The sequence below is a fragment of the Adiantum capillus-veneris genome, chromosome 10 (genome assembly GCF_014529385.1).
Source record: "Adiantum capillus-veneris isolate H3 chromosome 10, ASM1452938v2, whole genome shotgun sequence".
Classification (NCBI taxonomy): Eukaryota; Viridiplantae; Streptophyta; class Polypodiopsida; order Polypodiales; family Pteridaceae; genus Adiantum; species Adiantum capillus-veneris.
Window position 1 is genome coordinate 35,828,514 of NC_140940.1, and position 7,089 is coordinate 35,835,602.

The window sequence follows — 7,089 nt, forward strand, 5'->3', positions numbered from 1 at the left end:
CTTACATAATGCACGTACATAGTACAAGACACTTTAGAGAGAAAGACATTAAAGAAAAAATAAAGGTAAAGAGAACGACACTTTAAAGAGAACACATTAAAGACAATTTGACAAAACAAAAGATAAGAGACACACAAATGTACCAATATGAAGAAAAAAGATTAACCGTTAACTGCTAACTTTTATTGCAAGTTGTATCTCTCTGAAATTAGTAGACCATTTTTTATAAAGCCTGAAACTTGGACATGCCATGGCATGTCCATAGTGTTTTCTGACTCTCATACCCCTGCATGGGTGTTAAGTTGTAATTTTGTTTTTCTCTTATAAATTCAAAACACGTATTTGCTAAAAATATGAAGTGGATCTTTTGATTAAAAAAAATACGAAGTGGATCACCTATTTATATGGACAAAAAAGTTTATTGACTTTCTATCTTCATGTGTCTTCATTTCTTGAACTCACCCTTCACTTACGCATGTTTTGAAAGGCTTTTTATTTTTTCGAGATTGGGAGATCTAATAGCTATCTGCAAAATGGTCCAATTTCACGGCTCTCTCGACATCTGTTTTAGTGAGACCAAGGTACTATTGCTCTTTGGTGTACGTGTTCTCTTGGATTTTGGGATGTAGTTCTAAACTAAACTTCAAGAAGTATTGACAAAGTCAAAAAAAATACAAAAAGCATCAACAGACTATAAAATAAAACTATGGTACCGACCTGATGATCGTGTACAGGTGTCGTCCAATTGTGCAAGCCAGAGGATCATGTTTGTGCCAAGCTACATAAAAGCAATATGAATAGTTAAACTTTTCTTCTTGCATTGAAGCGCCACAGATTGAAAATGATAAATAGACAGTGCACATCTTGCAGAAGTGCCATACAAAAGTATGGTGGAGAGTTGGCATTGTGGTCTCTCTAGAAATAATAAGAAATGGAAGTTGTGCCTTATCCCGTAATATTTATGTGTTGCGCCAAGCAAACGCATAGGCATGGAGAATTAGATGTTGATAACAGACCTTGTAGTGTTGTCGAGCTAGAGTTGTGGTTATGTAGTCCAAACTCCATTGTTGTGAATACATGTGCGTTCTGTGACACACAAAACAGGAGTTAACACAAATACAAAAGATGCAGGAGATAGATTAAACTTAAAGAAAAGCAAAGATAACTTTATGTTCTACGTCATAGACAGTGTAGGGTTTATTGTAATGAGGAGCTCTCATATCATTACAATAGAATGTCAGTACACTCCAAATACTAAGCTGGGGGACATCTCATTTTGTTGTTTTGACTCTACACTATGCTATTTAAAGAAAAACCTCAAACCGTTTAGAGCAATATTAACTTTGTATCCCGGTAAAACCCATTAAACTAAGGTAGATATAACAGAGGTTCAAACATGAGATGGTCTTCGAAATTGGTCTATTTATTCTTAAGGAGACCAAAGCAAAAGATGGCATCTCAAAAGCGATGCAAGCGTGCAGACTACTTGGTTGCTTATTGTTTGTAGGATGACACTCAATATTTGGCATCGGAGAAGTAGGACAGCATGGCATGATAGGTCTAGACTAAAGCACAGGTGATTTTATTCGGAGAGATGCTCTTCATTTGCATCTGCTGAAAACAGCCCAAATCTTCCTGATCATGCCTTGTTCCGCATAACTTGTAATCAGTGTGTTCCAAGAGTCGACGACTGTTGGAATTAGGGTTGCAGGAAAACACACACAACTTGGAGAAGATGAAGGAATCTCAAGGCACACAACAGAGAGTGTATTTGATCTTAGTGTGCAATGGAAAGATAAGTTAGCCCTAGAGTGATGGGCGTACATACAATGCATGAACCTCCTAGCGAGAAAAAATGCCCCAGCGGTCCTTAGTGTGTTCACACACATCACTACCACGTGTATATGGTAACGAATCCCCCCTGGGAGTGATGCGGTGAATGAGAGTTGGCACATAGAGTATAGGGAAGTGCCATGCCATGTGAGGACATGATCACTCCACAAAGGGGAATAAGCCCAAAGCTTTACGGAAAGCTTTGGACTTCTCACGAGACAATGCCTTTGTGAAAAGATCTGCAAGGTTGTCTTGTGTTGGCACATAAGCCAAGCTGATCTCTCCTGTTGAGAGCCTCTCCCTGACATAGTGGTAATGCACCTCAATGTGCTTTGCGAGCATGAAAAACTGGGTTCGTCGCAACTGCCAATGCACTCTGACTGTCAGTGTAGATAGTATTGGTAATGTCATGTCCAACACCCAAATCAGCCACCATAAAGCGTCTGAGCCATACACACTCAACCGTAGCTGTGAAGATTGCCCTGCAACAACTAGAAGTGGCCACAGTAGGTTGCTTCTTGCTCAACCATGAGATACATGAGCTGCCAAGCATGAAAGAAAAATCACTTGTGGACACTCGTGTGTCAAAACAACCAGCCCAATCTAAGTCTGAAAAAGCATGTGAATCTGGCGGCAATAATCCCCCCTTGCATGAATTTGTTGACCTGTGAGACTGCAAACTGAATATCCGGTCTCGTGTTGCATACATAAATAATAAGGCAACCAACAGCAGATTGTTAAAGAGTGACATCGATAGGATCACCAGCATCATGAAGACTCAATTTCAAACATGTTTCCATGGGAGGGGTAATAGGTTTGCAATCCTCAAGTCCAAATTTACATAGCAATGTCTCTATGTAACTTGTCTCACACAAGGCAATACCACCATCAGCTTAAACTGTATACCCAAGTAATGAGCAACATCAGCAAATCTTTCATCTTGAAAGTAGCATTCAAATCAGCTTTAATGTCTCTCATTTGGTGCAGTGATCAGCAAATCATCCACATAGAGAACCACAATGAGAAGTATGTCACCCTCACGCTTACATACGATGTTCTTTACTTCGTTAGCGTAGTAGAGAATTTCAAATCTATGCCCTCTCATGAACCCACGTGTTTAACTTTCTCGTTGAATATGGCTCGTATGCTTTTCGACAGTGCTACGCCATCATATTCTGCCTCTATTTGACTGCGGCTTCTGAATTCTCTTCTGACCTCCATCCTTGAGCTAATTTCTCTTTGCCTCCGCACTCTAGCTAAGGTCTTGGTGCTTACAGGCAAGCCCCTTTGAAAGGAAATTCATGAGACAGATGCTCATATTAAGCACACGTTCTCCAAGGATCGAGTATTTCGATCGCCATGAGAGGTTTGTTTTAACTGGGTGGGAGACAAGCCTCTTACCTAATATCGAGGCATCACCCCCTCGTTCCTCCTGCCTTCTCTTCTCGTCGAGAAACAGGACGAATATTACTTGCTTGAAAGTTCTTCAACAAACCTCGCTGTGCAATAGCATCCCTTAAAAACTACGCCGTCAAAAGCTACCCGATCTTCTCCACACGCAGTTCGCAGGTTACAGAGCTTGTTGGCCGTATGTATGTTAAGTGCGGTTTCACTTGTCAGGGCACAACAAGTTTTTCATGAGCTTCCAGTGTGGGATGTCGTCGATTGGACTGCACTTATTGTAGGATATGCCCGACATGGGCATGGTCATGAAGCTATGGGCTGTTTTCATCGCTTGCGAAGCGAGGGCCTCTCTCCGGATGCAGTCAGAGGTTGTTGGAGAAGAATGTCGTGCTTGGCAATGCGCTGGTATACATGTATGCTAATTGTGGTGTACTTTGGAAAGCACAACAAGTTCTGAACGAGCTTCCCACCCGAGATTTCATCTCTTGGACTACATTAATTGCAAGATATGCCCAACAAGGCCAAGGCCAGGAAGCTTTGAATTGTTTCCATTTTATGCGAAGTGAGGGTTTCTCTCCAGATGCAGTCACCTATGCTTGCATTTTGAAGGCATGTGGCATTATGCGAGACATTGATATGGGCAAACAAATTCACGATGAGATTGTCAATCAGGGGCTGTTGAAAACAATTGTCATGCTTGGCAATGCTTTGATTGACATGTATGCCAAGTGTCGTGTACTTTTGAAAGCTAAACAGATCGAGATGCGGTCTCTTGGAATGCATTGATTGCAGGTTATTCCCAATAGGGGCAGGCCCAAGAAGCATTGGGATGTTTCTAGCATATGCAAAGCGAGGGCTTCTCTCCAGATGCGGTCACCTATGCTTGCATTTTGAAGCCATATGGCACTTTGAAAGACGTCGACACAGGAAAAAAAATTCATGATGAGCTTGTTAGTCGGGGACTGTTGTGAGAAACTGTCGTGCTTGGTAATGCTTTGGTTGACATGTATGCCAAGTGTAGTGTACTTTCCAAAGCACAACAAGTTCTTGACGAGCTTTATCTCCGGGATGCAATCTCTTGGAATGCATTGATTGCAGAATATGCCCAACAAGATCAGGGCCAGGAAGTGCTTCGTTGTTTTTATCGGATGCAAAGTGAGGGCTTCTCTCCGGATGCGGTCACCTATGCTTGTGTTTTGAAGGCATGTGGCATTATGCAAAACGCTATCATGGGCAAACAAAGTCATGATGAGATTGTTAGGGACGGGCTGTTACTAAAAGATGTCGTGCTTGGCAAGGCTTTGCTTGACATGTATGCCAAGTGTGGTGTACTTTGGAAAGCACAACAAGTTCTTGACTAGCTTTCTGTCCGGAATGAAGTCTCTTAATTGCACTGATTATAGTATATACCAACAGGGGCAGGGCCAGGAAGCTAAGGGTTGTTTTCAACAAATGCAGAGGGAGGGTTTCTCCCCAAATGTAGTTTCTTGGGCTGCACTTATAGCAGGATATGCTCAGCAAGGGCGGTCCAACGTGGCAGACTTTCACACGGGCTCCATCGTTTTATCGATGCACCTAGGAGAGTGATACACACAGGGAGAAGGGACGAAGCGTGGACTCTTGGCTATTTTTACAAGCTTGCAAGGAGATGCAGGGCTCTCTATAGCTTTCTAAAGCCAAGACAGGAAAGCAGCCCAGCGCGCGTTAGAGGCTGTTGACAAAAGTTGTCCTGCTTCGCACTGTCTTGAAGGGCCAAGTTTTGAAAACAATGAGTGAAGTGAGGGCTCAGTGATGGCGGCCTCTCTTTAGATGGAATCACTTATGCATGCATCTTGAAGACTGGCCGCTAGAGGCTGTTGAAAAAAATTGTTGTGCTTGGCATTGTCTTGGAGGCTGCTTGAGTGCCAAGTGAAGCGAGGGCCTCTCTTCAGATGGAATCACCTATGCATGCATCTTGAAGATTGTGGCTCTACGCAAGATGCTGATATGGGCACACGAATTCATAACTATGTTGTTAGTCAGAGGTTCTTGATAAGAGGTGTCGTGCTTGGAATTGTCTTGGTTGATATGTATGCGAAGAGAGGTCGTAGCCCGGCCACTAGAGGCTGTTGAAAAAATTTGTTGTGCTTGGCACTGTCTTGGAGGCTTAAGTGCCAAGTGAAGCCTCTTCAGATGGAATCACCTATGCATGCATCTTGAAGATTGTGGCTCTATGCAAGATGCTGATATGGGCACACGAATTTACAACTATGTTGTTAGTCAGAGGCTCTTGATAAGAGGTGTCGTGCTTGGCATTGTCTTGGTTGATATGTATGCAAGGAGAGGTCTTCTCTTCAGATGCAATCACCTACGCATGAATCTTGAAGTCATGCAGCTCTACGCAAGATGCTGATATGGGCACAAAAAATCACAATTATAATGTTCATCAGATTCTCTTGAAAAGAGATGTCATGCTTGGCTCTATCTTCGTTGATATGTATTCAAAGCGAGGGCCTCTCTTTAGCTACAATCACCTATGCATGCACCTTGAAGGCATGTGGCTCTACACAAGATGCTGATATGGACACAAAAATTCACAATTACATTGTTAGTCAGAGGCTGTTGAAAAAAGATGTCGTACTTGACACTATCTTGGTCAATATGTATGTCAAATGTGGTTTTGAAAACAACCAGTGAGGGCCTCTCTTTAGATGGAATCACCTATGCATGCATCTTGAAGATTGTGGCTTTAAAGGCATGCAACGGCAAGGAATCTCTCTAGATGGTCTCACCTTCACCTTTCTTTTGAAAGCATGCGGCATCTCTGGAGCAGTAGGCAAAGACAACAATTGGAATTCACTGATTGCGGTATGTGTGCAAACGAGAGCAGGCCAGAAAGCTCTAGGCTGTTTTCAGATGATGCAACGCGAGGGCCTCTTTCCAGTTGCACCTCTCTTCAGATGCAGTCACCTATGCGTGCATCTCGAAGGCATGTAGCTCTACGCAAGATGCTCTTATGGAAACAACAATTGAGACTGATATTGTTAGTCACGTGGTGCTTGGCAATGCCTTGGGCGATATGTATGCTAGATGTGGTGCGCTTGACAAAACACAAAAAGTCCTTGAGGAGCTTCTTGCCAGGAATGTCGCCTCTTTGAATGCACTGATTGTGGGATGTGTGCAACAAGAGCAGGGCCAGAAAGCTCTAGGGTATTTTCAGTGGATGCAAAGCATTGGAATGCACTTTTCCCATAATACACACAACATGAAGCAGATGCAAACGGAAGGCGTTTCTACAAATGCATTCACCTATGCTTGCACCTTGAAGGCTATTGACCTTGTGCAAGCTGTTGACATGGGTGAGATAATTAACGAGAAGATACCTGGTCTGACGTTTTTGGTAAGGGATGTCACGCTTGGTAGTGCTTGGTTGATATGTATGCCAAATGTGGTACTGTCATGAAATGTCACCTCTTGGAAATCACCGATTGCAGGATGTGTGCAATAGGAGCAGGGCCAAAAATCTCTAGGCTGTTTTCAATGGATGCGAAGCATTGGAATGTTGTGGTCGTAGGATACACACAACATGGGCAGTGCCAGAAACCTCTAGGCTATTTCTAGCTTCCTATCAGGAGTGTGGACTCTTGGAATGTACTGATTGTGGGATTTGCCCCATAGGAGAAAGCTCTAGTTTTTTTTCACCACATGCAATCACATACGTATTCATCTTGAAGGCATGTGGCTCTATGCAAGATGCTAATATAGGCAAAAATTCACAATTATATTGTTAGTTAGAGTCTGTTAAAAAAAGATGTCGTCTTTGGCATTGTCTTGCTCGATATGAATGCTAAATGTTGCCTCTTGAAATGCATT